This window comes from Pezoporus occidentalis, unplaced genomic scaffold, assembly GCF_034315485.1.
Source record: "Pezoporus occidentalis ecotype Australia unplaced genomic scaffold, CSIRO_AGI_Poc_V1 ctg3, whole genome shotgun sequence".
NCBI lineage: Eukaryota > Metazoa > Chordata > Aves > Psittaciformes > Psittacidae > Pezoporus > Pezoporus occidentalis.
Window position 1 is genome coordinate 17,208,058 of NW_026914940.1, and position 25,526 is coordinate 17,233,583.

The 25,526-nt window shown below is 38.9% G+C and overlaps 1 long non-coding RNA gene across 1 annotated transcript; it reads right to left on the bottom strand.

Moving 5' to 3' along the window:
* Positions 1–2,894: 2,894 nt before the first annotated feature.
* LOC134167958 (uncharacterized) lies at positions 2,895–12,183 on the bottom strand. The gene is made up of 2 exons (XR_009966341.1): positions 11,360–12,183; positions 2,895–4,544 (listed from the first exon to the last, which is right to left on the bottom strand). It is a non-coding gene; the product is annotated as an uncharacterized LOC134167958 (long non-coding RNA).
* Between the last annotated feature and the right edge of the window lie 13,343 nt (positions 12,184–25,526).

Sequence of the window (25,526 nt, forward strand, 5' to 3'; positions counted from 1 at the left end):
GCTGTACTGGGCCATAAACTAGCCTGTCCAGTCCAAAGATCGTATTAAGCATATTGGAAACTGGTCAGTGTGTTATTTTGATCCTGTTGCTGCTTCAATCATGAGAATAGTGCTGGAGAAAAGAACATCTAGCAGAAAAGCTGGGACTCATGATAACAGACATCTTCATTCCTTCTTTATGAATGTCCCTTTTCAGCTGCTCTTAGAATTGACTTAAATTCCCCAATAAGAAGACGCTTTGAATTCTTTGTTAGGGCCTATAAGCCTGATTGGAGAAAGGTAGCAACTGGGCCTTTGGAGGAAGTACCGTATTATTCTGGTACTCACCAAAGTAACCTTGAACTGAAGGAGGATGGACCAGCCAGCTGGCTTCTGGTTGACACCAAAAGAGCAGTGAGGGGGAGAGGGACAACAGACTGAAAGCAGACTATCCACAACACGTAAGAAACATGAAGCAGGAGGACCAAACAGTTCAGATGCATAACAAACAGGTTATCTCAATGCTAATATTTTGACCAATGTGACAAGTTTCTGGGAAGGCAGGAAGAAGCTAATTTTAGTAGATGACTGAAGAAAGAATCCTACCTTGGATACCATTTCTTTAACAGGAATTGAAGGAATAAACATAATGTGATACCAGAACCAAGAGAATAGGAGTATATAACAATGCCAAAATCAAAAGAAAGACACTTGTGGGAAAAGTAGTCCTAGACATAAGTACTTCAGCTGAGTGGGTAAATGGAAAAGCGTGTCACTAAAGATGCCTGCAATCTGATTTACTCTTCCATCAATCCATTTGATATTTCTGCAGTGCTGTTGCCATTATTCTTTTAATTTGATATTGCCACTTGTGTGTCATGTGAAATACCATTTGAATGCCAAGGCAACTGAGATTCTGGCAAACACTGTTGACAGCTGTTTTGAAACTACAAATATGATGTATACTACATCTGGTGAGGTTGGAGTGGAAAAGTATGGTGGAAAACAACAGTTTCTCTTTTGGGACTGTTGGGAAGGGTTTACAGTATCTAAGTCCCTTATTTATTTATGGGACTCTCCAATTACCTACCCATACAGATATTCTTGTAAAATCAGAGCCAAAGATTGATTCAAGTATTTCTGCAAAGCTGGTTTGTTCTGTGTAGCTAGGGAAAATGACACAGAACATGAAAGAAGAGAGATGCTTGAATGAGTTAAATCAGTGAATCAATAAATGACCTAAAAATATTTTTTCATTAATTTTCATGACACAGATGTGATTATGCCTATTAAGGCACCATGTGTTCTCAAGCCTAATAAAGTCTAATACCTATGACTCAGTAGCAGCAGTGGCAGCAGGCCTCCTGGAAGCTGAAATGAATAAACAAGGGATTGTTGGTGTTGGGCTGATGTTGTAGGCACTACTGAGTAAAAGAGAGTGAAACCACAAATAATGTGCTTTATAAAGTTTGGAGCATAACAGCCAGGTAAGCAGTGTTACTTCTGACTGTTCTCCACAGCTGATTTCTAGAAAAGAAGTCTTAAAGAAAAAACAAGAAATAGACAGATGATATAAAAAATATAGATGCTAGTAACAGCATCTACTGGGAACAGTGTTCCAAACCCACCCCTGACCCAGAAGTATATAATCTTTAGAAAACTGTTGCCTCTTTCTGCTTCAATTTACCCTTTGCCTACCAAATTGTTAGAGCCTTTATATTGCAGTTTGCTGCACAATAGTCCATCTTTATGAGGAGAAGAGAAGAAATGCTTAATCCTTTCTAACCTTACCCAGGGAATCCTTGGAGATGTGAGATGCAAACTTGACACTAATAGATAGGGCTGGACCTGAACTTAGGTATCCCACTTTCATGGGATATTATATGTAAAAATGGAAAAAAAAAACTATTATATGTAAAAATGGCCTTTATTTTTGCTGTGCTTTGACAAACAAGCTGTTAGTCAGAACCTAAGGGTTGCCTTACCTAGTGCATTTGGACTGTGACTCTCCTTCTCAGAGAAGCAAGTAAGACAACCAAGTCTGGGATGATGGGAAAAACTTCAGCTACATCTTGGCTCTGGAGTTTCTCATTGTTTTTTTCTGTTTAGTTTTCTGATTGCTAGGAGTCCTTTGATACGCTCCTAATGGTTCTGTGTATTATACTGAGGTAAGACAGATGGCATGGCTAGGATTGGTAACACTACAGTCAACCTGATTTTTTAACTTTGGCCAACACCAATGTCTAAGCTTAGACAAACAGCTAGGTGTGATAGTGAGTGAAATGTATCTTGGCCAGATTCACTAAATACAGAAGATTCCACTACAGTTTGCTAATGTTTGCTAACAGATAATTAAAGCTAAAAAGGACTGGAATGCTATTTCTCTGCATTATTTTTTCTATATAGAATGAGAAGTAACAGAAAATTAAAAATGAAGAGATCATGTTCAGAAATAAATCCTTGATTGGTTTTGAAGCTTTTACTCTGAGTCCCTAAGACACTGAAGCCTCTGCAGCAGATGGTTTCCACCACTGGGGCCCCCAGGGCCTCCTGGAACTGCATATTTGAAACCAAAGATAACTGATTAGTTCAGAAATAATATAAGAATTCAATGTTTTCTTTGCAATCTGCCTTTCATCATTTTAATTTTCATACAGAAAGATAAATTTAGGCACCATGAAGCTAAGATAACAGCTCTAAAAAATACTTAGTTAAAAACAAAAAACACTGAAAAGGCTTATTGATAGGAAAGAGTAAAGGACAAAAGACTTATTTTTCCATTGGGATGCAGGAGGTTCATGTGGACGTCCATGATGAATAACCAACGATTTTGAAGAGATCTGGTTGCCACAAAGAAGTGTAAGTATTTATGAGTGCATAATGTATAAATAATTAAAAATATACATAACAACATCTTAAATGTCAGAGAAATAATTCAGGCTTTCATTATATTATTATATCATGCTGAAGCTAACAGTTTTCCATTACTTCCTCAATAATTTGAAATAACGATTTAATGCACAGAATGAAAAAAAGTTAAATATTCAAATTCAACCACAGAAGTTCTGGAAACCATATAATATGTGGGTGCTGAGTAAACTTTAGACCACCCAACCATCATTTGGCCATTGGTTCTACGAGTAAAACCTCACCCGCTTATAGAAGTCTGAAGTACTACACAGTTTTTCAAAGTTATTCTTGAGGGGGGAAAACAGAAAATGAACATTTTGTAGAGGTAAAATAGTAATTTGAATGTTCCCTGATGTTTATGTGGATAAGAAGCAAGGTTTATTAAAAATAACATATCCAGGGAATATACAGGTCTCTCGTTTAACAAACAATAATGTATTTATGATCAACAAGGTTTCTCTTCTTAAAATGTGCAGCGAATGGAGCTGAGTAGATTTGAGATTTTCTCATTTATTTTTCCTAACAGCAGCTTTCACTTAATGTAAAATCACTGTGGCTGACACCAAATCTTTTAAATATGTAATTTTCCCAAAACTAAAGTCAAGTTCTTTTGCTCTTTCTTTAATACACATTGATTGGACTGAGTGTCAGAACTCAATTAGGACCATCTGATGATGGTGCTTGCTTGGGGAAACTGACTACATCAACAGCAGCGCTAATATTTTATTTCAGATGGAGAAACTCTTTCTGTTGAGGTTGCACATTTCTGTGCACTGTAATGATTTGGATAGAATTTCACCTCAAAAATCTGAACACTTAAATTTTGTATTTCTGTGTGCTACAGGGCCTTCAACAAGGAGATGCAGTGCTGTCAGGCTGTCCTAGGCTCTACTGAATCTCTTGAAATATGACCAGAGTGGAAGTTTTTTTTGATGACTGCCTTATTCTTAGTTGGCAAGGACTTCTGTATTTCCATGAAACAATGCCATTGGCTTCAAATACAAATACAGTCTTGAAACCTCAGTGACATGGTTTGGTGGTAGACTTGGCAGTTCTGGGGTAATTGTTGGATTTGATGATCTTAAAGGTCTTTTCCAACCTAGTTGATTATAAGATTCTGTGAAACTGGAAGTGAAGAATAAGCACAGTGCCATGCTTGAACAAGAATATACTCTGGTGAAGCCACAGAATAAAGCACTCAGTGTGAATCTCCAGTTTTAGCACAAAGGCGAAGACAGGTCTGGATTTTCTGTAATAACAACCACCAAAGCATCTAGGTACATCCCAAGTGCATCTCAGACTGGCTTTATCCAATGTGCTGTTCTTTCTTCCATGCCTTGTGGAGCTTCACTGTCCTGAGCACTGATGTAGCACTGCTGGAGGAGAAAGGGGCAACTCAACACCTTGACAGCTCCTCCGCTGCAAAGGGGATTTGTGGAACTGGGCAGAGTTGGGAAACACTCCATCCAGGCCTCAAATGATGTCGTACAGTGAGGTCAAACTGTTGTTATGTGGCACAACACAGCTTTGAAGATTGATACAATGTAGTGGGAACACAAGAGATCCTCATATTCCCACTGACCCCTTTTGCTTCAGAGACATATCCAGTATTCACAGCTGGTGCTGTGTCTCCAAAAGCGAGGAGGATGAAAATGCTTAGAAAAAAACCCAAGAAAATGTCAATAACCAAACCAGTCAACTTCCCAGCCACTTCCTTATGCATTATAAAATACTCAGGATACTTCTATTTTAGGAGGAACATTCTGGATCGATAAATAGAAACCAGAAATATTTGGAAAGTACTACTCTCAAGAATAAGTTTTTCAGGAGGAAAGCCCACAGTTCCAAAAATGCATCACACCTGGAGTGCTACAGTGTGTAGAAGAGCTTGGCCAGCTTTATTCTTTAAATATGCAAGGGCACAAAGTGAATTTCTGTTTTGCTCTGAAATTAAGCAATATTGATTGTATTTTTATATGACACTAAAAGATGTCTTATAACTAGAAGAATGTACTAGTTTTGTGTGAAAAAAACGTGTGAATTAAGAGTTTTTGAATGGACAGGACATGAAAACATTAATAAAGGATCATCCATCCTTTTCCCAGAACAAAACGTTAACAGATCAAGTTTAAAAACATGACTTGCCAACCCCCTTCCCTTCCAACCCACTTTTCTTAAGACACATTGCATCTTAATTAATTCAGTTTGGATTTCTTGACATTGATAGTATTACCATTTTAGCAATTCTCCTGTCATCCATAAAGTCTGCTATGAAGCCTAGATCCAGCTTTGCTTTCCTATACAATTTATAAACAAAACCATATCTTAAAAATTAGAAGGAAATCACACAGAAAATGGGTATCTTTTGCCTGCCATTTCAGGATAGCATAGGCAATGTTCATGAGTCCTCTAACCCAATATTTAACTTGTTTTAATTTAACTTATTTTGGAGTATCACAAAATGTGCCATAGAATCTTTGGCTTTCATTTTGCAACAGCATCTGCCTGAGTAGATCCTTATGGAGTCCCCTTCCTGAGTGAGAGCTTAGATATTGTAAATCTATCCCAGTCATCCCTAAAGAGAAATTGGACTTTTCCACTGTCTGCACTCAAACCTCAGCACCTCCAGATGTAGCACGCATTGCAGCCTTCACTTCAAAACAGCTGTCAAGAATGTGCGCCAGACTTTCAACTGTCATGCCATGCAGGCAGAATCCCACACGACATAGGAATGGCAAAGTGGAATTAAATAATGGTACATGATATGAAAAGAAAAATGCAATAGAATTACAAAATGGTGGTGGTCATGCTCCCTGATGTTACAGAATCCAACATTTCTCTGCTGGAGTGAGTTTAACACCAGACAGTTCTGAAAATCATGAGGTTAAGAGGTAACTGCATTTCTTGAGAGGAGAGTAAATTTACCTGCCTAATGTATTTTAAGAAAGATGGCCCAAAATTTATCTCGGCTCTTAACTTGTCTAAAATACTCATTCCATTTAATTTAGCTGTTATTTACTGTGCATATAAGGCTATGCTGTTCATGAGTGATGAGGTATATAGTGTAACTTGCAGCCTTCATGTTGTGGTGTAAAAAAACCCTCTGAAACTGCTGTTACAGAATTTGGTATTATTTCATCAATTACTAACACTCCTCCTAAATAGAAGTAGAATTTTAGTGAGTAGTGTATTTGATGAGATAGATTAAGCTGACAACTTTCATTAGTGAGACATACAACCATTGTAAAACTCTTCCAAACCAAAAGGTTAGTCTTAAGAAACTAGACACTGATGTTGGCAGGTTCAGAGGTATTTTTTCAACTTTATGCAACAGTTCATCTGTGCCATTTTCAATAACTCAGGAAGTAATATACTGAAATATATACCGATGGCCTGACACTGAAAGAAGCCAAAGAATAAGGAAAATTTAGATGTTTCTGATCAAGTGGTTTTATTTGTCGGATGCTATGACAGCAGAAGCAAGCAACTTAAAACTCAGGTAAATACTAGGAATTAAGTTTTGCATTGGATTTTGGAATAAATGCCGCCATAAAAATGGGTCTTCAAGGAACATATTGTGAGAATTATTTCATTGAAGATCTAGATGACAAAGGGTTTAATTTTGTCTAATAGCACTGTAAGTTATCAGTTATATGGTATAAAATAAACTGAGGAAGAGCCCTCTCAGAGGACTCTCTAGACATTGCTTTTATACAAGATCAGCTCAGGCCAGATGATCTAATAGTCCCTTGTGACAATAACATCTATAAATCTACAAAAAAGTTTTAATAAAACATAAGACCAAAGATGATCTTGTATTTCTAAGTCTTTTGAGCTTTAACATTCTCTGCCTCCCATTTTGTGTTTATCCCAAAGCACTTCAGCTTTTTATTTAAAATTTTCTTCTACATTTAAGCACACTGGTTGCACTGGTAGTCCACTTTCCTGTTGTTATTCTTGAATTCAGTAACCTACCAGTCACAATTCCTATTATGGTGGTGGTGCAACTATTTAAGCTTCTTTTATATTATTTGTAAACTTAAACAGAATGTTTAAAACAAAATATTGGATCATCAAAATACATCACAATGTTAAGATGAATACTGCATAGATTTTTCCTTACCTCCTAATTGTACAACTTTCATGCTATCTTAAAAACTTGTTCCTTGTTCTTAAATAAGAATCCTATTAACTTCTCACAGACATAAAGCCCTGCTAGTTAGCTCTAAATAATGGGATAATTTCATTATTATAGTATTTTAGGTATGTGTTGCTAACCTATAATTGTTGAAACTACCACTCATTATATTATCTGTTCCCTGTTAATGTAGCCTTAATTCTTGCCAAATGGCACTCATCTACCTCTTCAGAGTGAGAACTTACCCTGTCCAAAATAACTGATTTCTTGATTGTCACTCAAGTAATATTTCACTCATTCAATATTACAGTTTTTATTGGGTGTCACTCATGTTGGCCAAGGAATTCTGCACAGGTTTTCCTAATACGATGGCAACTTTTTTATGATGGGTCGTCTAAAACTAACAATGTTTTTGCAGGGTGGGTTTGCCTTTTTTATGTTTTTGAAAGAATGCAGTGACTGTGTAAAGCTAATACAAGGTTTGGGCATTTATTTGTTTTTTAAATTAATTTTGAGAATATTCTACAATAACAAGAAAATTCGCCTGTTCAGATTATACTAATGAATGTCAGTTCAAGAATCTACATAAAAAGGTGGACTAAACTAGTTTTCTTTTGCTTTGTATCCGCTTAACAGCAACAGGAAGCACTCAAAAAACATTGTACTTACTTGACTTTTGTATACCAATTTCACAGACCAAAAGAATTGTATTTAAATGAGCTGCCAAACCTGGGTTTGTTGCCAGCCTGAGCACTTTCAGTTTATCACCAGCTGACCTGCTGCTGTAATTCTAATATCCACTTTCTTGCTACACACTCACAGTTCCTTAAGAATAAGATTCCATGGTCACTTCAGCAAATCATAGAATCATAGAATGGTTTAGGTATGACAGGACCTTAAGATCATTTAGTTCCAATCCCCCTGCCATAGGCACCTTTTTCCAGTATGTAAATCTTGGTTAAAATATGCCTGGAAAAGACTGTTGTCTGCAAAGCACCCCAATATTCATGGAGCTCCTACCTGTGCTTATAATCTCTATAAGGTATTGGAATCACTAACTTTTTATGGGTATCTGTATCTTAAACTGACAGCATCCACTGTAGCCTGACGCTATTCCAGTTGGTTTCCAGCAGAATTCATGCCATTGGGCAGAATCTGGATCTGATTTGGAGGATGGCGATGGAAATAGGGATTGTTAAAAACACCCCATTATCATATGGTCTGGTAGTTGGCTACAGTGCTGTTCTACAAACATGATTTAGTACAGATGTTTCATTTAAACTCTAGGTTTATAAAGGTACACATTTTTCTGGTTTACTCTGATTATAACCACAGTCTACTCCTCCCCAGTAATCAACTGCTAGAATTTGTCAAATGTTGTCATTTAATATGTGGGTCACTTCCAGTGCTGTGTTTGTTGCATGGAATGCTCCACTTCCATAGAAACAGATGTTTTAACTTAACAGCAAGAAGAGCTAAACAAGTGCATGTGAAGGCACCGTGCAAATAATGTGTTTCATTTCTGTTATTTATAGCTGTCTGCAGCTATCATAATTTTTTTATTTGAAAATTATTAAATCAATTACAAGAAGTTTATTTGCAGATACTGCCAAGAATGATGCATGCTAGGTAACTGCTTCTGGGGAAACTCTCTTCGTACGGGCCATTACAAAGGTGTTTAAGTGAAGCCAATGCATTTCTGAAAGGCTGCAGTATGACAGTGTTTATACAACAAGCCTCAGCGCATATGCAGAAAAAACTTACCCTTTTTAGATCTCCCAACCTTCTGGCAGATATGCCAGGTGACAGGGACAGCAGAGCTAGTGCTTCATTCTCAGCATATCTGAAAAGGGCAAGGCCAGCTGACACGGTGGTTAAAAAGAAGGCTCTGGCTGGAAAAAGGCTGGGCTGAGAGGATGGGTTTGTTCCTTCTTTCAGTTTGATTTAACTCAGATACATCCCAACTAACCCGGGAGTTACAGTTAGGAAAAGCTAGTAGCAGCCTTATCTAGAATGCAATGGGGGGAGGTGGTGGTTGTGGTGGGGTTATGATATTCTTTTGAAGCACAGAACTATTTACACACACCACAATGAAGCAACAAATCAGCCACCTGTGAAATTCTTTGCTCTTTTAAATTCTACCTGAATAGTTTCATGTCAATGTAGGAACCACTCATATTTATAACAAAGGTGACGTTTGAAAACGAGCCACGGTGCATACTTTCCAAAGCACACAGACTGAATAATTCGTAACAGTGCTGTAATATTCCACATCCAGGAGTGGATCACGTAAAGAGTAAGCTGTGTGCAACCAAGGTAGGGGCTGATAGCTGATATTGCCTAACATCATTTCCCAAACAAATCCTGTAATTTCTACACTTGAACCATGGGCAAGATTGAAATACAGCCCAGGTTATTCCAAAAGTTCACTCTGTTCCCCTCCATGGCCCACTCAAATGCCCTGGACATGTACTCCACCCACCTATACTGAGGTTTCTGTGCAGAAGACGGAGACGGGCCAGATGAGAGAAGTATCTCTGTTTGGAAAGCCTGTGCAAATGTGGGACACAAAAGCAGTAAACAAATCAAATGGGATGCCAGACCAAATGTGTTCTGCATTTGTGAAAATAACAAAGTTGAGTCATGAAAAAAGGTTTATATGTCTTCTTCTCGTACAATCCTTCCCAAGGTACTTCCTTTCAATCCTCCCAAAATTAAATCCAGCACAGAGAGCAGCAGTATTTGTGAGTGCACAGCATTAACCAAATGACAGCTCCATGTGGCTTAGCACCAAACACAGCTCAGAGGGACCTCCCACAGCCCTCTTCCATGCCCAGGCATTCTCTGAGGGACACAGCAGTGCTGCAGCGTTTGCGCCTCACCTGCCATTTGCAGTGGACCCAAGCTCAGGAGCCCCGCCAGCAACTTCTTCCCATGAAATTCTCCAGTCTCTGCCTCTACCATGAATTCCTTCATGGGAAAACCTCTGGATCATTTCTGTAGCCATGGGAAAGACGTTGGGAAGCCTGCCTCTGTTCGTGTCGGTGATGGAAAGCCTCTTCAGACATCTTTCCAAGGAACTTGTGAAACCACAGGAATCAGCGCACCTCTTGTAAACAGGTTATGCAGCCCCTGGGAGCTCCGTGGTTTGGTGTTTGGTAGGTATACAACAGCAGTTGGAAGCAAGATGTAACTGCAAAGCATACAGGTAGTACGAGATAGAACTGCTGTTCAACATCTGATTCACATGAAATGCTAAATGTAAAAAATACAGATTACCAAAAAGTTTGGCCAAAGTTTCTACTAATTCATTTTTATATGAAATCTTGATGTGACAACAAGTCACCCAGGGATATTCATTAGAAGTGTGCTTTTGCACATCCTTAATGAGAGATGGGAGTTTTTGAAAGTTAGGAAATCTGGAAAGCTTTTTAGCTCTTTTCAGTGCATTTCAACTGATGTCTGCACAGAGTGAGAATTTAATGTCGGCACATAGTGAGCACAGTCCAACACAAACCTGAAATAAGGAAAAAGAATGTCAGCTGGTGTTCTAAAAGCCTACTCTTTACACAAAAGTAATGAAGTTGTCATGACTGTCTGGTAGCAGATCAATATGAAGATATATTGCATTAATGTATTATATATTAAGGGGTATGGGCATATTATTTATTCAATTAACTCAGCCTTTTCTCTGACTGCAAGTTTTCTTCATAGCAAGTGCTACAAATTTTTTTTGCATTCTTTTTTTGTCTTAAGTCAGTTTATGGTACAATTTACATGAATGACAGCATTCATTTAATACTTGAAATTTAGAATTCCATTGTCTACCTGAGTCACTATCATTATTTTCAGTCTTTGTTGGATAACTTAAGCTTTAGAAAGTGGGCAGAGGGCCTCATTCATTTAGTGGGACTTTCATTCATTTAGAAGACTGGTTAAAGAAGGAAGATCTATTACACTAGCACTGCATAAGCAGATTAAAGGAATATCAGGGCATGACATACTTTTTCTTGCTTTATTAACTAATAAAATATTTTCCTATATATATGACCTTCATATTTAATATAGGCTGTCTTCCTGAACAAATGAACCACAAAAAGATATTGCAATAAAACCCAACTGATTTAGTAGATCTCAAAATTCAGAAACCTTTTTATGCATCAGATACACACAGTTTTGCCTGCACTTAATAGTCACATAAATCTTTCTTCCCTTGATATGGTTATTTGCTGCAGAGTCAATGTCTGGAACAAAGATTCGAGGATCTAAATAAATATCAATAAATATTTAAATATAAAAATAGTAAATATCAATGAGAAGAAAAAGTCTCACTCTATGATTTTAGGTGTGGCCTCTTTCTGCTTTTATTTCTCTTCAGTAGCTAAATCATCCTCAGGACAAACCTAAAAGGGAAGGAAAAAGTTGTAACAAAGTTACAGCATAATTTCTGTACGTGGCTCCATAGCCATGTGTCTTCTTCCATTTTCACAACTCCTTTATAACTGTAAAAAACAATGGAAGAAAGTATTCACCTGCAGAAATCCTGGTTTTTTCAGGGATTTGTGTAATGGATATCCAGGGGTTCAATGGAGTTTCATGCCATACCAGCCTTCTCCATGGGTTTCCTTTCACTCCTCTGATGTGCATGCCCATGCCTTCAAGGTGAAGGCTCACAGGCAGGTCTTTGCTCACACCGCTTCTCAACTTTTTTATCATTTTACCTACATTTTATATCCTTGTTATCAATTCCATACGTGTAACGATCTGTGCACTGCAAGCTCCAGTGTCTTCTTGATCTGAGAAACAACCAGACAATAAGAGAGCTGAGATGAAAAACATTTTCGCAGAGCAAAACTACCCTGTGACAGTAACTTGACAATAACCATTGTCATACAAAATGACATTAATCTATCATCCTGTTTCCACTATGTTAGTTTCTATTTTTTGTTTTCTTGAGTGACCACCACTCACCACTGTTATTTTGCAGCAAAGAGTTAGATACAAGAATAGAAATTATCTTCACATGTGCATCTGTTGTCTCAGCAAAACCCGGCTCCCACCTTCAGCATGTGCCTGCACACAAAAGGCAGATGAGGAAACTCATCTCCTTTGGTGCACACCAGACTGTCCCCCTGAGAGGGCAAGCAGACAGCCACACATGGAGGTATCACCAGCAGAAAGTACCAGCTCAAACATGACAGCTTCAGGCTTTGACTTGTGTCTGCTGCTGCTGCTGTGCACTTTTAGAATCATAGAATAGTTTGGGTTGGAAAGGACCTTAAGACCATCTAGTTCCAACCCCCCTGCCATGGGCAGGGACACCTCACACTAAACCATGTCACACAAGACTCCATCCAACCTGGCATTTTCAACAGTCCTGTTCCCAAACCTGGTCCAAATGGACACAAACATTTAAAACTAACACGCACATGACCAAGCTGTGAACCAGTTTGATTCCCCTCCATTACTGTATTTAACATGCATTCATTAAATGGCAAGATTCAAGACTGCAGGCACCTCTGTCATTCCCCTTGAGCCCTCTTCACACACCCTAATCACTCATAGCTGTCAAAAATGCACAGTTACCTTAACTGGGACACTACTGCAACCCATAGGTAGATATGTCTATGTGCTTTAAACTTCACTTCATTAAGATCAAAGGAAAATCTAAAAAAAGTAAGAAAAAAGAACTGCAGGATGAACAGTAAAATCAGGTGAAGTCCTGGATGAAGTCCTCAAAATCTGAGTCTTGTTTTCTTCAGGTGTTCTGCCTTTCCCAGTAAAGCTGTTGTGTCCTAGGAAAATGCATTCATCCTAGCGCTGTGTGCTGAGTCCTGTCAGCCCCCATAGCAGCTCTCTTAACCTCCAAATTCTCACTCGACCTGCAGCGCTGTCAAATTTGGTAGTGCTGCAGTTGCTTTGATGGGAAGTTCAAGCAGTTAATTCACAAGAGGTAAAGATAAATTGTTTTTCTAAACTACCTAAAAAGTCCAATTTCTATATAGACTTTCAGAAATAAACTTGTCTATTAAACCCATGTGCAGCTAAATGCTGTTTAGTTGAAACTGACATATCAGGGAGAATCTCAACTGGGAAAAATCCACAAAACCAGTATTTCAAAATGGACTGCTATTATTCTGGAAAGTTGTCATTTAGAGGGTTTCAAGATAGTATTTGCTGATGTTATATTTGGTATTTTATTTTACATTATTTTATTATGCCTTGTTAAAAGCGTTACTTTACCTTTTCAGAATCCATAAAGATATGATCATTAAGCTCACATATAATTTTCACTGAAACAATTTTTATTTCCTTCCTAAGCCAAAAGACCTTGTGTTTGATAATGAGACAGCTGGACACATAGATACTACATGTGCATAATATACATTACCATCACCATACCTGAATAAAGCCCAAGTGAAAGTTATACAAAAATGAGAACTAATATAATAGAATGCAAATAATATTTTTAAAATCTACATCAAATTTTACAATACCTTCAATGTACTTTTCAGCAAAATAAAATTTAAAGGAAATATTTCAATATAATCAAAAGCAACATTTTCATAAAAAATATTTTATGAAAAATTTCTAACTTCTGTAGGGAGTGATCAGAAATAAGGCAATAAGCTTAACTATTAATCCCAGAATTAGGAGATACAAATATCTGATTCTCTTTCATTATTTATCTGGAAATATGAATTCCTGAAAACTGGTATAAAATTATAAAATATATTCAAATGAACAGTATTGTAAGGTAAAACTGAGGGAAATATCTCAACTTATTAACAACTTTTTCCTAAACCCTATAGTCTGTAATTTCTGCGGTTTGAAAATGACATAGAAACACGGACAATTTTTATTATATTTCCTCTGGAAAACTCCTTTTATGTGTTTGGGATACAACAAACTCAAAATGCCACCGATATGCCAACATGCTGTTTTCCCCTGCTGCAAAGTTAAAGCTGTAACTTTCATTCAATGGATTGTTGGTTTCTGCCCCACTGAGGAGCTGAGCCCTCAGCACTGATCACTTACCTCCCTGTCTCATTTTACAGAGGTTCAATGAAACACTGATTTCTTTATGCACTTTAGCTTAGGATGCTAGTGTCCAGGTATTAATCTGATCCTCAGTTTCATTTCTGTTGCTGCAGAGAAACATCTTATCCTTTTACAGAGTGGACTAAATGCTTCCCTCATGCTGTTTTTTGATCTGGCCACTTGTGAACTACATCTGTAACCTTTTAGTGCCTTGCAGAGCCTCCCCAGCAGAGCACAAGCCAGGGGATGGCATGTTCTCCTGGCTGGGCCATGTAGCTGCAGCCCACAAAGACTTCAAAATGCTTATAGAACCATAGAATCATAGAATAGTTAGGGTTGGAAAGGACCGTAAGATCATCTAGTTCCAGCCCCCCTGCCATGGGCAGGGACACCTCACACTAAACCATGTCACATGAGCAAAAGCCACCTTGTGAGACATGAACAGCAATAGGTTTGAATTTACTTGGAGTTATAATGTGGGTAATATTGAAATGTGCTGCCTCAAGGTGCACCAAGGGAGGTTTAGACTGGATATTAGGAAAAATTTCTTCACCAAAAGAATGATCAGGCATTGGAACAGGCTGCCCAGTGGTTTAGTGGTGGACTTGGCAGTCCTGGGGTGAAGGTTGGACTTGATGATCTTAAAGGTCTTTCCCAACTTAGTTGACTCTATGATTCTATGAAATGACATTCAGAACTCCATTTTACAGGCAGCTCACACAGTTACAGTGGGTATGTGTTTCATGCAGGCTCTTTTCAGAATTTTCCATGGAAAGTACCTTCAGCCATGTTATCCACACAATGCATCATCGCAGCTCACCACCAACAGAATGAGAACCCCAGCTGAGCTGCTGCTGAACTTCCCTCTGATGTCCTCTATGGTAAATCTGTTCTAGTCACATCCTTCTCACAATGCTGACAAGAGGGATGGGTTGTCCAGCAGCAGCAGGAATTGTCTGGGCTGTGAACAGTCAAAATCAAGCAAAAAGCAAGCTTCTTCTGGCACCTGGAGTTAAAGAGGGAGCAAAGATACATCCAGGAATGCATGTATTTCCTGACAATATTTATCTCTAGTGTGATCATGTGTTCCCTGAACACAGAGTTCCTATCCCATAGGTCTTCTCCTATACACTCTGCTTTCCATCCCTGAGAAAAGAATGTATCTGTACCAGCAGCTTCTATATTGTTTAAACCTCCTTTGCAGCTGCTGTCTGTGCTCACCAAACATTGCCTGCAAGCAGCCTCCTCAGGAGGAAAAGTACACTCATCTTCTGTTTGACAAATCAAAGCATCCTCTGGAATTAAATAACAAGAATAATTAAACTGAATTTTGCAGACTGTATTTTCCAGTTGCCTGTTCATACCATGATTCGATATTAATTAAAATCCTGCAATGTTTGCAGACATTATTTTCCTGGGGAGTTTTTTTTTACTTAGCAACAGTGCTATTTTAAAGAAAATTTTCTGTCCAAAATAATAATTTCAAAGACTGTAAGAGGTTACTGTTTTAGGAACATATTACCCCATGATGACAAACAAAAGACTCAATAAAAATGAATGAAAACTGAAAAGAAATGAAGTGCTTATGGATGCAACACAACTTCACTTCCTAAACCATCATCCTGAAATATAGCCAGAAGGAACCCAGTAAGATTCTCCTAAACTCAATAAGCTGTAGACTAGATCTAATCAGGTATGAGTCAGAAGTTGTTCATGCTGTGGAGCTGATTTCTGCTCACCCTTTTGCCAGGATAAAAAGAAATGTTTCATCTTTGCAGGCTCATGGGACATTTACTGGACTCGAGCCTTTGGAAGGTGGGGAAACAGCAGGTCTGCAAGACAACAGCATCCCAGAGCACCTGTTCACAGTACAGGGGATTGGAGAGCAAGGAAAACTGCTCCTGCTGTGAGAACAGAAATGCTGCAGTCTCATTTTGTTCATTATGGAAACACAGCCACTGTCTTTTGAGGGTTGTGAGGCGCTGGCACAGGGTGCTCAGAGAAGCTGTGGCTGCCACATCCCTGGCAGTGTTCAAGGCCAGGCTGGACGGGGCTTGGAGCAACCTGCTCTGCTGGAAGGTGTCCCTGCACGTCGCTGGGGGTTGGAACTGGATGAGCTTTAAGGTCCCTTCCTACTCCAACTGTTCTATGATTCTATAGTACTCTCTTCCCATGAAAAATATAAAAATGAACAAAAAAAAAGTTATTATTTGTTCTGATAGTAATAATGATATTTAAACCTGAAATTTCAGCTGCTAAGGCATTCTGGCTTCACAAGTTTCCTTAATTCTTATACAAAAGTTAATTACACGTGTGCTTGGAGTAACTGGAATTATTCCACTGTACTGGTGGCAAAGGCAGTTTCCAACAAGTTGGTTCCGGTGTTTGACTCTTATTTTTACCTGTTTGGGGGGGCTTATTCCCATCAGCTGGTGATGCCTGCACAGATCCATGGGGTTTGCATGCAGTTCCTTGGCAGGTTCAGACCTCCTTTGGAGAAGACAGCCAGGGTAAGTAATCCCTTCTGCCAAGTGGGCTCTGCCTGCTCTGCACTGTTAATGGCCTTTGGTAAAATTCAGTCCCTGTCTCAAGAGTCCAGAAGAGAAATGTGAGCAATTTGATTACTTAGAAATCAATCCCTTGCTAGGATTTGATAACTGCAACAAAGTTCCCTACCAAATTTGACAGAACTTCTACTTAAATCAATCTATAAGCTTGTGCTTAAGCACTTTGTTAAATGAAGACTTCGGCAGAGGAAGACAGCAACCGTGACCTGTTCTTTAGGATAATAATCTGAAATGCTTCAAATTGGGTTTGCAGCCCCTTACGCCTTCTATAGCATTCTGATTCCCTAAATCAGAAAAAAAGTGAGATGGTGGAAAATTCTTATGCTGGAAATTGTTTCCAGGATGTATTTTTCTTAAACAAGATGCTAAAGGTGTATATTAAAATAAAATTTAAGTTTTACTTAATTTTTAAGCTAAGTTTTAGGCCGTAAGGAGAATAAATGTTGAGTTTGTTTAGCACACAGCTCCTGGAATGACTGTAATCTCCAAACTTTGTTGCAACTGTGTTTTCTGAAGATACTGCTTTTGTTTCTTGTATATTAGAATCCATGGCTTATATTTCTTTTCTTTTTTAATTTTTTTATATTATTAGCCATATCTATGTGGCAAAACCCCTTGTATGTTTATAAGCTCTATCTCTTCTTTAAGATGAGATAAAGAGAGTTATTTTAAAAATGGGAGATAATATAAAATTCCTTTCATTACACTTGTCTTTCTCCTTCACTCTTCTGCTTCTAGCTCTGCATCTAAATCATTGCTTTCCTCCACATCTTGGAATAAGTGTTTACAAGACACAACACTTGGACTTCCTTCATGGGCATGCAGAGTCAGCCCAAGACCTGCGGCTGAATGGCACACATAGATTTTATGCAGAGATGGATAAATTACACCAGGAATAAAAGGCAAGAGCAAACGTGGTTATCTGTGTATTCCTTTGTACACCATTGCCTTGTCTTGGTTCAGTAGACAGAAGCACACACATTTAGATTAGCACCTACAATTTAGTGGTGGGTAAAAATTTTGTGAAACATCCTAACTGTGCAACACTGAATGTGTTCATTTTCTCATTCAAGCTAAAAAAAAAGGCTTTAAGGTACTGCTGATGGAAACAATCACAGAATGGTTTGGGTTGGAAGGGACCTTAAAGATCATCCAATTCCAACCCCTTGCCGCATGCAGGGACACCTTCCACTAGAGCAGGTTGCTCCAAGCCCCGTCCTACCTGGCCTTGAACACTGCCAGGGATGGGGCAGCCAAGGCTTCTCTGGGCAACCTGTGCCAGCACCTCACGACCCTCACAGGGAAGAGCTTCCTCCTGCTGTCTAATCTAAAAGGCAACTCTCAGCGACCCCTCACACTCCAACAACATTTTTTGGTGGTCAGAGCATAAAACATTAATTTCCTTGGGCAGCCAAAGGTTATCCCATTCAGGCCAGGGCCCCTGAGGAGCAGTTGAATAGTGCTTCCCTCAGTCTGGCCATCAAGAAGGAGCTTTGCATGCAAAGACTGAGACACCACAAGATGCTAAACCACCACCAGCTTGCCCTCAGTGGGAGCCACTTATAGCAGTGCTGCTGGAGAGCTGATCACACGTCTTCTTCAGCGTGGTGCATAATAATGTTGTTTTCCATGAGATTATGAACTATTAAATCTGTGTGACATATAGATGAGAGAAGAAATGCTCACAGGCCAGCGTAATTTATGAACATGTGCTGCACAGATGTGAAATTTTTCTTGCTATACTTTTGAAAATTTGGATTACATTTTCTCTCTCGTGTTCAAGCTCTGTACTTGATGCCTTATTAGATGGCTCAGCAGGGTAAATGGATGATTAATAATTGTTGATGACAGAAATTTGGTTTCTATAAGCTTTAGAGTGAAAGATAAATATGATGGGAACGGTCCTACCTATGTATGACAACTAAGCCTCTTTAACACTGTCTTTGTTAGGGTTACCCATGATTTATGACGATGTCACCACTGCCCCTAGATATGGAAAATCTCTTGCAATTTCTCTTACTGTGATCATCACTTTTTATTCAGATACCTGGGGGAAAAATATTCCCCCAAAAAAGGAAAGAAAGAAAAATTTGCTTTTTCAGGGACAGGAAATATTCTATAAAACACCCAACTCCTGACCATTAGATCATTCTTCAGAGCAATGCATATGCTGTGCTGCCATCTCTCAATTAACTCTTGAGAACAAACCATCAAAACAAGACCATGGTGTGTGTGCGCCAGGAGCCAGGACTGAACTACAGGTTCACCTCAGACTCTGGTCCCCAGTTCACTACTGTATTGTGAGGAAAATGAAAACAACAGTTCTGAATCCCTCCCGAACAGAGATGAGCCATGCTGCCTGGATCCTGGAGAGTTATATACCAAGGTAAGGGTTTGCTTTAAGACCATCTCTTTTGTAATGAGAAGTGGCTGGCCACAACAAGTGAAATCCAATTTCCAATTAAATTCAAAGAGATTTTAATGGATTACGTAGGTCAATTGACAGGAATAACTCACTCAAAGCAACTGGAAAGATGAAAGCCTTCCCTCATTTTGAAGACTATAATATTCTGAAATACAAAATCCTCATTTGCAGAAATACATCACTTCTGTTTCTTCAGGTTGTATTTGTTGTATAAACAGGAAAAAAACCAACAATTTTCTTAGTAGTTCTAATTTCTCTACATCTTCTGAAAAGTCACATAAATGTTGCCAATGTGACATTCATTTGTTTCTAATATCAACTCGTGACATCTGCAGAACCCTGAGGAGAACTGGAAATCCTGTAGTCCAAAAAAAGCACAATAGGAACAGACATAAAGGAGAAAACAGGCTGAAAAATAAGCAAGGAATGTCAGCTATAACGGCTGAAAAAGGGGAATTTGCCTTACTAATACATAACAACCTATGTCATACCTATAGTAGTATTGCATGTGCTAAACAAACTTCAGTCTATTACTCATTATTCTATAATGCAGGTCCCTTTAAATATGTAAGCAACTACTTAAGACACTTTTCTCACTCAAAAATTTTGCTCTGAAATTAAAAAAAAAAAAAAAAAAAAAAAGATTCTGTCTGGAAGCTTTCATCTCTCCTGAAGTAAAACAGTTTAAAAACTACTACAGATTTCTCCAGCTCTTACTGTTACAGTGTTATCCCCCTTTGGGTTCATAGGAGGACAGAAACTCTTTGCTTTTCTGCATCTTTTATCTCATCTCCATGAAATTTTCAAGAGTTAAATTTGCATGTAGGAAGAGAACAACTCCTTCACACATCTGGTAATTAATCTGGGAAATGTACTGATACAAGAGACTACAGGTTTAAGAACCACAGTTGAACTGTATGTCTAGAGATTACTCTTCCTAATTAGTAATTATGCATAATGATAGAAACCTTATCTGGGTTTGTGCTTCAAGAGTATGCAGCCTGACAAAGGGTTTTTAATACAGGCTAAGAAGTCCACTTCCTGTTTGTGAAGGAAACATCAATCATGTTAAGGTTTGGCCCTTCCCCTGTTGCTTTGAGTTCCAAGCGCATGTACACCTGAAAACCTAATGCAAGACTGACTGCAGGCACAGTTAGCCTGAAGATTCAGGAAGGGACTGTGCTGCGAGAGGCTCAGATGCTCTGCACTGACACACTGGCCTTCTCCTTCTCCAGGATTTTAGAAAACCCTGCAAATTTATACTCTCTTATCTTCTGCTATGATCTGAGCTGCTGGGAAGTGTTCCTCCCGAACAATATGAACTACCAAAATCAATAGACAACTCCCCTTAATTTTGCTTTGGAACAATGCCTTTTAAACATGGCTAAATCAGCTTTGATTTTGATCGCAACTCAACTGTGGACAGAAGGAGTGGAAAACTGAGAAACCTGTACCAGCTGTTGCTTTGCACTGTCAGAACTGGTTTCATTATAAAACCTCACTCCGCTGTGCTGAAGCAAAACGACTGCTCTCAGTTGCTTGAGCAGACGGATGAGCTTGGGGTACAGCTCCACTCACACAAGGCCCTGTGGCTGGCAGGAGGCATTTCAGGAACACACAAAAACTGCTGGGTCTCAACAGAAACACAAAAAAAACAGTAGAAAAATCTACTCTAAAAAAGAGATATAAAGCTCTTTTAACCTGATCTCACTCACTGCTGAGCGGCAGCCTGTCACCCTTGTGCTGCTCAGGCTGAAAGGAGGGCCCTGGCACTTCCTACCAGCTGCAGCAGCTCCTCCGTAGCCTCTCTCAAGGATGGCAAACTCCTTCTCATGCAAAGATATGTGATAGTCACTGTCATCATACGGTTTTGTACCAGGGTCTCTAGAGCTGAGACCACTGTTCGCTTCGGCTACACAGGCAATTTCCTTCAGCTCTGCCTACAGCAGACTGTCTGCCATCTCTGCTCTCCCCTCAGCACAAAGGGGGATTGACAGAGGGGGTTAGAGCAAGCTCCATTAGGAAAAAAAAAGGTAATTTCTTACAGGTGAGAACAAGTATGTTTTAATTCAGAGATGCTTCCTCTGGAGCAAAGCTCTCACTTAACAGTCTGAAGCAGGATGTGTCTTTGTACTTTTCCAGGCTGAAGGAGGGGAGCGACCTGACCCACCAGTACTCCTGTGGCTTCCCAGTGCTGGAGCACGTGTCTGTCAGGTCCAGCAGCAGGGGTGGAGGGACCAAGCCTTTCAAGTTTCTCCAGCTTCCAAAAACTGCTCAAACTGGCACATTCTCAGACATACAGAATAGTAACCTCCTACTGTCCCAGAGCACTGGGCAGACCTTAACTTGTTTAAGGATTATCAGTAGTTTTCAAGCCAATGGAAAACAAGACATTCAACTGCCCCTGTATTTTGGCTGTTCCTAAATTTTATGCCACTCCCAAGGCTGAGATGGATGTTCACATTAATTATAGGTCAGTGGTGTTGAAGACAATTAGTAAGTAGATTGGATAGGTTTGGAGTCTTACCACTTGTGGTGGTCTTGAATTCCCTTACCACCTCTGAATTGCATTATCTTATAGCCTAGTTATAGGCATTATTTTATAGACAACAGCCTTAGTCTATCTTACATCTAGCTCTATAGGGTGAGGATAGATGGAGAAATGTATGCCACCATGGACGTCCAGGTCAGACATGTACAATACAGATGTGCACAGGAACACATTTCTGCTGTTCCACACCCTCTTGCTGTAAATCCCATCTCGGAGAGCTGATTGACACTGGAAATATACACATTCACAACAGAGAACAACAACATATCAGTATTACAAATATTAACAACTTGACCAAAATCAAATCTAGTTTCTTTTCTGGTTTCCTGTCTTCACCGTAGCTGAGACAGTGTAGTAGTTCTCCCAGGTGGATCAGGATGATAGTGGAGTTTTTTCCATAGAGGCTGATAGAAGCACAGTGATAAGCAGCATAAAGCTATAACAGATATGAGAGTTCCTCTGTTTCACACCTGTTGGCATTTACTAAGCTAAGGACTGAACAGTTTTACAGTTATTTTTTTTCCTCAGTAAGCAGCTTTATTATTATAAATACTAATTAATGAAGAATAATGCATAAAGAGAGCAATTAATTCATTCAGGTATTTCTGATCATCTCATAGTTCCCAGCAATAATGTAGAAGAAACCATAAGAACAAAAGATGTAACCTGTGTCCTTATAGTCTATATCCTGGACTGAGAAATACATAAGCATCTGAAGTAGTATCACATTTAGATACAAACCTCACTCACAGCTTCTGCTTTCAGTCACCTCCAGAATCCTCAGGTTAGTAGTAAACCACAAGCCATAAAAGAAAGGAGAGTATGCATTTTATAACTGCTAAGAAAAAATTGAGCACTTACTACCTTCTATTGACAGATTCATGCTAAACTTCAAATATTCTTGCTTTGCTGCATTTCTAATATGCTGCCCTGTGCTGCTGAGAGGGGAAAAAGGGGACAAGCTTTCTCCTTTCTCCCTTTTCTCAGCTGATCTGAGCTGGGTGCAAAACTGGGGCTCTAAAAAGTTTGACTGGTTCCAGCTGGACACACAGAGCCTACAAAGGACTAGTTCCTCTTAGACAGGTTAGAGGAATGTAAATTCTTCTTATGTCATAACAGTGACAAGCACTCAAAGCCCCTCCCAGTGGGAAAAGTTGTGGAGGGCATTACAAGAGCATGTAACAAAGAGAGAAACTCTCTTAGGGGGGAAAAATAATCCACACAAAAGACTGTAATGTACACAAGAGTGGACTTCAGCAGGAAAGTATAAAGAATCAGCATCCCATGTGTTATTAAAAAGTAGATGGGTGAAGTAATGTAAAATATGTTGCATTGAACAACCTTTCATTAGGAGCAGGAAGGACACAGTAAAGTATCAAGTAATTCTTCTTATCATGCATGTCTTTCATTGCTTTTGAAAATAACCTGGCTTGCCAGACTGATCCTTGCTGTGGGACAGAAGAGCCTCACATTTATAACAATAGTCCACAAAGAATGAGTCAGTGGGGAACCCTTTGTAAGATGCATCTTTGACAACACTTTGCAGGTTAAAATGTATTGCTTTTTATTCTCTCTTTCATAAGCAAGTACAAATCCAAACTATAAATTTAATGGCAGGCACATTGTGTATAACTGAAGCAGTTTCTTGTAAATATGTGAATGTAACGATCTAAGGCAGACTTACCCCAATGAATGACAAAAATGAAAATATAACCCTGAGTTGCACTGGTGTGTGCTCACGCAACACACACCTACTGGGACTCAGCTTAAAAGTTTTTTTAAATATGTTTTTCTCTAATATTTATTTAAATGGAAACTTTCCCAGCTGTTAACGGCAGATATCATATGCTTGTGGTGGCAACAAAAATGGCAATTTTTCTGTTCCTGTGGAATGTCTTCTTTTAGCTGTGTGAAAAGAAACACCATATTGTAAAGCCGAAATGGAAGCCTGTCAGTGACACGAAAATAGGGAAGAAATTTAATTTTTTCCATAATTCCTTATTTGAGTTAAATAAATCTACTCAGACATAAACCCCCTAAAAATGGGGAAAAGCTGCAGATGTTATGAAATTAAACAGTTTGTGGTTCTCTTGATAGCAAATCCTATTAAATGTGAACTGGTAGGGTTTATGCAAACATACAAATAGTAGAATCTTTTATTTTAACTCTGATAACAGCTTCCAAATATAATCTGTAAATATTTAAGCAGGGACAAAAGGTACTGTCTTTTACAGATCTATATACAGCATTTCATTAAGAAAACCCAAATAACCCGTACATTCAATTATAGTATAATGCTGGCAATGACTGTTGCTCCATCCAATATTTTCTCATAACGTCTGTTACTTTCCCCCATTTTGTGATTGCCTGGAATTTCTCCTCTTACTTTATCAAAACCAGGCCTGAATCAGTTTGGTTTATTTCTTTCTTCAGACCAAGGAAGAAAAGGTAGTATAATTCCCACTAAATCTTGGAATACACTTTCCTCTGTACTAGCAAGTATTTGCTTTTTTCTAAAAATACTACATGTATCCATTGTTAAAGCTTGTTGTAAAATAGAAACTGAACTGGCAACACTGAGTAAAACCACATATCCAAACCAATTCCTTTGCATCTGCTTTTCTTTCTTGGACTTCAACCTTGCTCACATTTCAGCTCCACGTACAAGTAAGCAAGAATTTTGCAAGGGATAAAGCTATTAACGTGCAGGAACAGGCAGAGTTCATCTGGAAGGCTCCAAAGATACTGTCTGAGGGGTCAACACAGATGTGATGAGGTTCCCCCTGAGCGCACTGTCAGGCAAGGCATCCTAGCACAACGCCTATATGAAGCCACTGTGTGGGACAGCTAGACTGCATCAGTTACAGGTGGTTTACTTTCACAGTTATTGACTAGTATTGCTAACTAGTAGCTGGTCTATTAACATTGTTGCAGTATCACAGCTGTTAAGGATTTTATGTCTGGATTAACTTTTCTTATGTGTCTGAGGGAAGAGGTGTCTTTAACAAGGAGGTGAAATTGAACCCAATAACCCAAACCTGTCAGAAAGAGGTATCCCTAATTCAGAGCTGATCATGACTGGCCATCATGCACACGGCTGACTGGAGAGAGGCAGCAGAAACACAGCCCTGAGCTAGCCACAAGCACAACAGTCCCATGGCACTGGAAATGATGCTCCCAAGAGCGGATGTGAGCATGGCTGGCACATACTGGAGACTAGTCCATGAAGCAGTGAGACTTGAGACAGAATTCCTTCTTAAACCAGTAAAACCCCTGTCCTCATCACACTCAATATACCTGGACATAAATCCTTCAGCCATCTTACAGAAAACAAGAAAATCACTTTTCAGAGGGACTGCATTTCAGATATTAACTTTAGAGTCTGGCTTTTCTGTTTTGTTCTTCTCTAGTCAATTAAACAAAGAGATGCAGAAGAACCAATGAGAGAAATATGAGAAGCTGAAAAAGGGCTGTTATGATTGTACAATGGGCTGCTGCTACTTACAAAAATTTGTGTATTCAGATTCAATATTTTCCATATGAAGATCATCACTTAATATTAATGCTGAAGCTGTATGGAGGATAGGGCCCCCTCTTCCAATAAAGAATTTGCAGCTACAAGGGCAAGTACAATCCCTGCCCTGAGGAGCTTGGAAATAATATCCTGCTTGTATAAGTTGAAATAGAAATGTGTTTATTTTTACTACAGTCAGTGCTTGACATGCAATAACTAAACCAAAACTATTATTTCAAAAGGATTTAGAATAATATTTTAATTATCCCAATGTTTATAGTATTGAAAAACAGGAACTTTTAGCTGTTAATAATGACGGTCTCAAATACTTCTATTTTTTATTTGGAAGATCCAGAGACTGGTATAATGATACGCATTTGAAAGCAGTTGGGCAGAGGAGC